At 32.7% G+C, this 10,225-nt stretch overlaps 1 pseudogene; it reads right to left on the bottom strand.

The window, feature by feature from the left end:
- Positions 1 to 6,118: 6,118 nt before the first annotated feature.
- Positions 6,119 to 7,341, bottom strand: LOC136418362 (histone-lysine N-methyltransferase SETMAR-like; annotated as a pseudogene).
- Between the last annotated feature and the right edge of the window lie 2,884 nt (positions 7,342 to 10,225).

The following is a 10,225-nucleotide window of genomic DNA, read 5'->3' as shown; positions in this document are numbered from 1 at the left end:
GAACAGTACGAAAACAGCTCAAATGTATTTTGAGTTATATCCGGAAAGACAACAGCCGCATAAAACATTATTTAAAACTTTGGATCAACATTTCGAAAGAACCAAACTGACCAGAAATCTAAAATGAAGTATGGAAGCAGAATGGAAAAAGATTTTCAAAGGTACAAAACTCAGCTAAATGTTCATCCAAAGTTTTAAATAATGTTTTATGCGGCTGTTGTCTTTCCGGATATAACTCAAAATACATTTGAGCTGTTTTCGTACTGTTCTTATCAAATTTGTAATAAAGTCTTAACATATCTCGTTTCTCTTCATTTCTGAAGCTCATTTTCATTGGAAATCTGCACAAGCTCTAATCTCGTTTGAGGAGTTCTGTCATATAACGCGAACAAAAGAAAGTCTTTCGATGAAGTCAAGGCCAACTATGTAATATTTCTTTTTATTTAAATATTTCGGCTTTTAAAAAAGTAAATTATAAGAAGTTTTATATCAATGAAATCAGAATGAAACGCACTATTTTAAAAAATTAAGTTGATAATGGTAGCCGAAAGACGAAACGTCGGATGGCAAATCTGAATATGTCATCGTGTAGCTGAAAAAAAGTGGCAATGAAAATGTGTTTAAGGATTTAATCTTCCTTGTCAAATAACACTAAAAAAAAAATAAAAATGGATTCTCCAATTTTTAGTTTTTCTCGGATATCTTCGGAAGTACTCGGAAAATTAAAATTTTGAAAATGGTATTCGATCAAGCGTTAGATTACGCAACTTTGCCCCCATTTAAACTTCTTCGTATCTCCTCTAGTTTCCGAGATCCCAATGGTGAGAGTCGAATTTGAAATACCCTGTATATGTATAAACTCAGCAGATTAAAATTAATTTTAAATAGCTTTAATGATAGTTTTCAGTTGTAATTACTTCTAATGTACACTTTCAATTGACTGGAGCCTACAAACTACAATTAGTAAGTGTGGTGTCTTCTATATTACACCTATAATTCTGAAAATCTCTGGCACACCAACCATTCACTTGTTATTCTTGTTGTCTTCAAAAATAACAGTGTTTCAATATACCTGAGGGAACATATTCGAATTTAGATATTGTGAGCATTATGAAAAGCTTGTATATCAAAGTGAAATCTGGTAATACCTAATATTCCTTAAGTGTAAAGTTAAAACAATTCCTCGAAGTAAGCCCTTTTCATAGACACCAATTTTTAGTTGATTACTATACTACCTCCATTACTTTTTTGTGAATAAAAATAGCACTTTTTGCTAAAATAATTAGAAATAATAAAAATAATTTATTTGACGCATTTTATAATTATTTAACGCTAGTAAATAAGAGAATTTTAATGACTTGCATATTAAATTAAGGACTTTCACTTAAAATTTCATATTTCAAAGATGGTCGGTCCTGTTTCAATAAAATTGTACATCAAGGGGTTTTAAACGATACTCTTTCATAAAATCTAAAAAAAAATGCTATTAAAATTGCCCTAATGCTTTTTGCTAATTGACACTTATTTTTTAGTATAAAAACGTACGTCAATAGCAAGAAGAAATGATCTTTATCAAATCAAAATCGCAATTTAAAAATACTCAAATGACCCAAATTTTAAACAAATCACGTAAGCGGTTCCTGAGATATGAGGGTGACTACATGAAACGTGAGACACACTATATTTGATATCATCTATTTAATCTTACTCCATGGAAGCTTTAACAACATCTAGCAACTAAATGCACCATGTTGATATTAGCCTTAAGAAAAATACACTAGTCACTAGTAAGTACCAGGATCTAAAAAGCCTGCTTTACTGGAAATTATTCAACTGAATAGAAAAGAGGCCCTAAATTCCTATTTGGGATATCCAATTTTCACAATGTGCTGCCGTACTCACATTTTCGCATCGTAAAACGCAAATCCACATTTGTTGCTAATGATAGAGTATAGTAAATCTTCTCCTAAAAGCAGATACTGACGGAAATCGTGAGATTTAGAGGGTCGTGTATGTAAGCCATTGAATTGATTGATGAATAAATATAACAATGATAAGTGTTCAAGACGCCCTTAAATGTGCATAATATGTATATTACAACAACATACAATAATACATACTGGTACAAAAGTTATTGCATTTATTAAACATAAAAGTTAAAATTCCTCTAACTTGTTTGAAATGATATGGAATAGTTTTTACTTTTTAATATTAAAGGTTTGTTCTTTTTTTACATTTATGAAACGTATACGTATTCTCTAGTGCAAAATAAAGAAATAAGTTCATATGAACATGGGTCCTATCTCGATCCGTGGCGGAGTTACAGGGTGTCAAAGTGTAATAAAATATTAGGTTTTTTTTTATTGTGCTTGACCTACTGGAAATAGAGCTTTTAAATTTTATACTAGGTAATGGGTGTTGCTTAACACGAGACTAAATTGCCTTCAACCACTATAGAGGGTATTGCATTTTCTGAGGTCTTGCTCCGTAAAATTCTTTAGAAAAACTTGCTAGTACGCCACTGATATATTCTAATATTTTTCTTTAATTCTCCAATCTATTATCTAAATTTTTTTTTCTTGAGTTTTGGTCGAATTCTGTTCAGTTTCCTCATAAATTAATTTTTTATCGAATTCAGTCACATTTTCAGACGTCAAGAATCCTATAATATTTTGATATTTTTTTATTAAAAAGACTGATACACAAAATTGTAAATTTAAAGAATAAATTTAAAACTAGGCAGAATTTAAAGGAACTGTTCAAAGTGACCTCCTTTTTTTTAACACTGCATTGAGCACAACGAATTCATGCATTTTGGACACTTCGTATAGTCTCAGGACGACATCTGAAAATGTGACTGAATTCAATAAATAATTAAGTTATGTGGAAACTGAACAGAATTCGACCAAAATTCAAGAGATATAAAATTTAGATAATAGATTGGAGAATTAAAGAAAAATATTTAAAATACATCAGTGGCGTACTAGCAAGTTTTTCTAAAGGATTTTACAGAGCAAGACCTCAGAAAATGCAACACCCTTTATAGTAGTTGAAAGCAATTTAGTCTCGTGTTAATCAACACCCATTACCTAGTACGTATATAAAATTTAAAAGCTCTATCTGCAGTAGGTCAAGCACAATAAAAAGAACCTAATATTTTATTACACTTTGATACCCTGTAACTCCGCCACTAATCGAGATAGGACCCATATTCATATGAACTTTTTTCTTTATTTTACACTAGAGAATACGTACTTGAAATAGTGCTGTGCAGTTTTGAAACATCCTGTATAGTATTATTAGAAACGCTAATTATTACAATTTTCGTAGTATTAAATTCAGTAACCTAAAAGTTATTCGTTATTGAGAGGAATCGAAAATTAAAAGGTGTCCGTAAAAATATCTTAGGACCAATTTTTATGTGAAAATTACAAATATTACAATGAAATCTTAAAATAGAGATAATAAAATAAAGGTCAAAAATATTGGATCGTAAACATTATAGGTTTATTGCCAGGCCGCATAGAGAAATTTGTATCGGATCTAAAGTTTTCACGGCCTGTATAATATGACAAGTTCCAGGCCATTGCGAAAATTGGATGTTCTACAAGTATATTGTCACGGATCGTATTTTACACACCCCAATGCTTACTGGTTCATAATACATATCTTCTATGTGGATTTTATTATTACATATAGGGTGTTTGAAATTTCGTGATTTTATTTTCAAGTAATTAATCATCTCAAAAGAAGCCAATTAAACCTAAAAACGCTAGAATAAAAGTTACGTAATGACATAATTTTTTAAATAAATTAGGAATTAACCATTTTCAATGCTGTATTTTTAAGCAAATAATAATTATAGATATGTGTTATCCAATTTATAATAGTTGTTTGAAGGTGTTACCCTGTTGTTGAACACAGTCTCACTCGACGTATCCAGGAATTGGCATAACTTGCAAGACTGGCCCTATCTTCTAATTGTTATTGTAATTGCTTCAATACTTACCATGTTACCATGTTGTACCGTATTCTTCATAAGGCCCCATAAATAAAAATCCAGAGGTGTCAGATCAGGTGAGCTAGCAGGTCATGTAATACGATGACGACCACCAATCAATTGATTTTCAAAGGTATCATTCAAATGCTGTCGAACTAAATAATTAAAGTGACAGGATGTAAAAATCAGATTTGTAGACGAGTATATAAAGGAAGTTTCTAAAAGTTCTTGCAAATTGGCTTGAAAAAAAATCATATCTGTTTAAAAGATTTGGCAATGCAAAACGGCCAATAAGTTGTCTGTTCGCTTAATGAAAATCTATGCTGGAAATGGTTATGACGAACAGAATGTGGATTATCAGCCGCTTAGATATGAGTATCATGAGAGTTGTTTATGCAATTGCGTGTAGAAATTGCTTCATCGGTGGCCAATACTAAATTGAAAGAACTTGGAATTTCATCATGCTTTCTTATTAAGTACTTGAATAAATTCTCGCTGTTTCGTATCAGATGGCATTATCAATATTAGATGCCTTTAATTTTAAATGATAACGCATCTACAAAGCAGTACTGTCGATAATCTTGAACTTCAGTGTTCATTAGTTCGCCATAGTGTAAACAATGTTTTTTTCTTAATTCTAAAAATGTCGGGTTTTGTACCAACAAAAGTGTATTTGCGGGGAATTTTATTTCACTACTTTTTGCAAGAAAATCTGCGGTTAAAGCTTATAGAATTCTTGTGGAGACTTACAGCAACCATACTCTGTCGGAAACAACATGCAGAGATTGGTTTAGACGCTTCAAAGACAATGATTTTAACGTTGAAGACAAAGCACGCTATGGCGCGCCGAAACGGTTTGAAGACCAAGAATTGGAGGCCTTACTTGATGAAGACCCATGTCAAACACAAACTGTACTTGTAGAATCATTAGGAGTTAATCACACAATAGTTTACAAACGTTTGAAGGCATTAGGAATTATCCAAAAAGAAGGAAATTGGGTACCGTACGAATTGAAGCCGCGAGACGTCCAGCGGCGTTTGTTTGCATGTGAACTACTGCTTCAAAGACAAAAAAGAAAAGGCTTCTTACATCGTATCGTGACTGGCGATGAAAAGTGGATACACTACGATAATACCAAACGTAAAAAATCGTGGGGTAAGCCTGGCCACGCTTCGACATCAACAGCAAAACCAAATATCCATAGTTCCAAACTCTTGCTTTGTATTTGGTGGGATAAGCTGGGCGTGGTGTATTATGAGCTGCTCAAACCCAACGAGATTATCACGGGAGATCGTTACAAGTTATAGTTGATGCGTTTAAGCCAAGCATTAAAGGAAAAACCGCCGCAATACGAGAGACACGATAGGGTGATTTTACAGCATGCTAACGCTCAGCCACATGTTGCAAAATTTATCAAAACAAACTTAGAAACGCTTAAATGGGACATCCTACCCCATCCGCCGTATTCACCAGATATTGCTCCGTCCGACTACTACTTATTCTGATCTATGACACATGACCTAGATGAACAACACTTTGATTCTTATGAAGATACCAAAAAAATGGTTTGATTCTTGGATAACTTCAAAAGACGTTTCGTTTTTCCGACGTGGAATTAGTATGCTGCCAGAAAGATGGGAAAAAGTGGTGGCTCGTGATGGACAATACTTTGAATGATAAGTTCTTTCCCAATTTTCCTCAATAAAGTAGTTATTTTCACAAAAAAAAGCAGCGAGAACTTATTCAAGTACCTAATAGAAACCATCACAAAGTTATAAACTTAGGTGATTATTTTCAGATTATAAAGCACGCATTTCTTGTACAGGATGATCCGTTTTATTTTCCACTTCTCCTTAAATATATTTTTTTTTTTAGAATAAAATGCAAAATAAAAATGTTTAGGGATTCATCTAAAGGATTAAAGTAGTCTATTTAAATAGCTACAAGGTGTTCCATAAAAACGTGGCAAACCAAACTTTTGTTTTTTAAAATTGGATACCCTGTAATTTCACAGTTTGCTTAGGCTTTTGAGCTGATCTCAACGGTATATATTAGGTCGTGTAGTATGAAATGAGTAGAATTGAATTGAAACTTTAATGATTTTTTTTTCATATGAAATGTTTTTATTGTCAATCGAAATATGCACCACCATTATCAATACACTTCTGCCATTTAACGGGAAGTTCATTGATTCCCCTGCTGTAAAAGCCTGCAGGCCGGGAGTCGATAAACTCTTGGAAGGCAGCTTTGACAGCCTCGTCAGAGTTGAATGTTTTCCCTACCAAAAAGTTATCCAAATTTTGAAAGAAGCGGTAATCAGTGGGTGCTAAGTCGGGTGAATACGGTGGATGAAGAAGAGTTTCTAATTCCAACTCCTGTAGCTTGGCCAAGGTGACTTGTGCGGTGTGTGGCCGAGCGTTGTCGTGCAACAATAGCGGTGCGCTTCGATTGACTAATCTTGGCTGCTTAACCGTCAGTTGCCTCATCATTTCGGTCAGTTGTCGGCAGTAGACATCAGCCGTAATCGATTCACCAGGTTTCATGAAGCTGTGATGGATGACACCTGCGTTGGACCACCAAACGGACACCATAAGCTTCTTTTGATGAAGATTTTTTTTCGCACAATGTTTTGGTGGTTCATCTTGATCCAACCACTGCGATGAACGTCTGGTATTGTCATATAGGATCCATTTCTCATCACAAGTAACAATCCGATTCAAAAATGGATCGTTATTATACCGGCACAACAAAGAAACACAAGCTTCGAGACGTCGTTCTTTCTGTATGTCGCTCAACTCATCCGGTACCCACTTGTCCAGCTTTTTCACCTTACCAATTTCAGCCAAATGAGTCAATATTGTTTTTTTGGTTACACTGAATATTAACGATAATTCGCTTGCACTTTGACGTGGATTCGCTTCCACCACGGCTTTCAGATAATCGTTATCCACTTGAGTTTCAGGTCGTCCACGTGGTTCATTTGTTCAGGTTAGTTCAGGTCAAAATTGCCAGAACGAAATTTCATGAACCAACGAGATACTGTTTGCTGTGAAGTGACTTCAGTACCAAACACATCATTAATATTGCGAGCCGTCTGAGCTGTTGTGGTTCCACGGTGGAACTCATATTTCGTTAACACACGAATTTCACTATTTTGCATGGCTGCACAAAAATTTTTATAAAAATAAAAGTTTTCAATAACTTTTAACACTTTAAACTCTGATCGAAAGAGGAAGAATGTGCCTTTTCCACATAAAAAAGTCAAGTCCAAATATAGATTTAGAGTGAAGTTATTCGCAATTGAATGTGGCATTTCGAGAATCTACTCATTTCATACTACACGACCTAATAATTTCAATAAATGCAGTTTAGTATTTACGTCAAAAAATGCATTTTTGTGTAAATTCGTATTTTGTAATATTAATTGTAAGAATTATGTATACTTTATTGTTTTAACTAGGAACATTATATAATTATTAATAACTTAAATAAGTAATGATTTCATTTAAATATCTAAGACAATTGCTCAAAACGGTTCTCTTCATTTTACCCATATTCTATAATTTTGTTTTAATTTTTCGAGTTCATTTATGATCCAATACGGATTGTTATTTATATTTTCAAATTCTAGTATTATTTTAACCTGTAATTCCTCTAAGTTGTTTCATCTTTACAGTTAAATTTTAATTTTTAACGTGCCCCAAAGAAAGATCTCTAAAGGTGTTAAATCCGGGCTCTTAGGTGGATACGAAATCGTTCCGCCCCTCCTGATCAATTGAAGGTATGCATGATTTAGACATTGTATTCGGGTACTGTCCAGAAGCTCCGTTTTGCCGCCACACATCGCCCAGTGGCAATTCATTTAACAATTTATCAGTTTCTCCCGTTAACAAATTTATATATGTTGCCCCCGTAAGGCCGCCATTAATAAAAATAGGGCCTACAGTCCGATTCCTTAATATACCGTACTATACATGTAAACTTTGCGTTTCGGATGATTTTATTTCTCAAGTTTTATATGGATTTTCACGAGTCCACAAATGTAAATTTCTTCTATTTGGTACCCCGGCGGTACTGAACGTTGATTCATCCGTCCAGAGAATGTTTTCAAATAAATCTTGGTTGTTATATAAAAGTTTTAACACGTTTCTTCATACCTTATCTCTGTCGGTTAGATGTTGAACTTTTTTTTGTATTTAAATGGATAATATTTAGGTCTTTAGAGTATCTTGAATTTTAGCATAATGTATTTGTAAGTTTTGGACAACATCTTTTAACGATTTCCTATATATTATACAGGGTGTTCCGGAGTGATGGTCAAATCTTTTAACATGGTATTTTATCAGCCATTTTAGGGGTGGATCTTCGTATGAAATTTTTCAATTTGGGTCCTTCCTGTCGAGATATTGGAGTTTCAAAATGGCAGAAAATAATCGTTTTTCTCTTTTTTTTTTAAAATGGTAACACTTAGAAATTTCAATTTTGTTACACATTATCAGCTAGTTCAATTCTATTTTTTGGTAGTGTTTGTTCTGTGATTCATGTTTCTATAGAGCTGGAATCAGCAACTCTTAATTTTATTTCTTTCAGAACTTTTTTCTGTAATAGCCGATTTTGATCAAACTTTTTTTTTAAATACTACACATAATTTTAAAACTTTTTACTCTTATCATTTTTGCATATAATTAATAGTTGGCGTAAAAAAAATAAAAATCGTTTTTTTTACCCAATTAGGCATCTTTTCGTCACCGGTTACTGATAAATGCAGCTGGCGATTATTATGTAGAGAGTGTTCGTGTTGTCAACAAAATCGTCTAAATTGCGCCTCTCTTATTTTTCTTAAGATTAGGTCTGAGAGATGAAACCGATATTTAACCAACCAGGAATTAAGAGCAAAAATTGAGAAATAAATAATTTAATCAATTATTAGCAATATGAACAAATTGAAATAACTGTATCTAATCCCCAGATAATAATAAAATTTACATCAAATGTTCAAAATCGTCGCCGGCACATTCTTGGCATAACTGTAAAGATGCCTACTAAGGTAAGAAAGACGATTTTTATTTTTTTTATGCCAACTGTTGGTGATATGCAAAACTGATAAGAGTAAAAAAAGTTTTAAAATTATGTGTAGTATTAAAATCGGCTATTACAGAAAAAAGTTCTGAAATAAATAAAATTAGGATTTGCTGATTCCAGCCCTCCAAAAACGTCAATCACAGAAGAAACACTACCACACAAATAGAGTTGAACTAGCTGATAATGTGTACCAAAATTGAAATTTCTAAGTGTTACCATTTTGAAGAAAAAAGAGAAAAACGATTATTTTCTGCCATTTTGAAACTCCAATATCTCGACAGGAAGGACCCAAATTGAAAAATTTCATACGAAGATCCCCCCCTAAAATGGCTGGTAAAATACCATGTTAAAATATTTGACCATCATTCGGTAACACCCTGTATATTTATATCCAAGCCATATCAACAATATATATTATATATATAAAATATATAAATATATATAAATGTTAAAAAATAAACCCAAAGGTGATGCAAATCAGTAGGTAACGGATATGATTACATAAACCTGTATAATACAACAATACACTTAAAACTTGTTTATTAACATGTTTAGTTCTTTTTCCTCTGAAAAGATTTCATCTCTTGAAATAATTGGTATATATACTATATATTTTTAAACGTGTAGAGGGAAAGTGCACATCTGTCAGGATATAAATTACAATATTCTTGGAAAGCTCTATACCTGTTTTTATAATTTTTTTATTTAAGATGACACTATATCAAATCTTTGTTTTTCAGAGAATCCCACAATTTATTAAACTTTTAAATTTAACAATATTACGCAAACAGTATCCGTCATTTGTAAGATCATTACATAGAACTGTAGCTATTTCCACAAAAATGCATTTTTTGAAGTAAGTACTAAACCAAATTCATTGAAATTATATTACGTTGAAATCAGCTTGAATAGTCCGAGAAAACTGAAATAATATACAGGATATTCCATTAAAAAAAAAGAAGTTTTGATCTTTTTTTATGGGACATCCTGTAGCTACCCAAACAGATTATTTTAATCCTTTAGATGAATCTACAACTTATGTATTTTACATTTTATTCTAAAAGTAAAAGGAAAGAATTTGGGGGGGGGGGGGGGGACAATAAAACGAATCACCCTGTGCATGGTAAGGGTAAAGTTGGTTC

Source organism: Euwallacea similis, chromosome 34 (assembly GCF_039881205.1).
Source record: "Euwallacea similis isolate ESF13 chromosome 34, ESF131.1, whole genome shotgun sequence".
Lineage (NCBI taxonomy): Eukaryota > Metazoa > Arthropoda > Insecta > Coleoptera > Curculionidae > Euwallacea > Euwallacea similis.
Note: the sequence above shows the minus strand (reverse complement) of the source record. Positions and strands in the feature narration are given on the sequence as shown.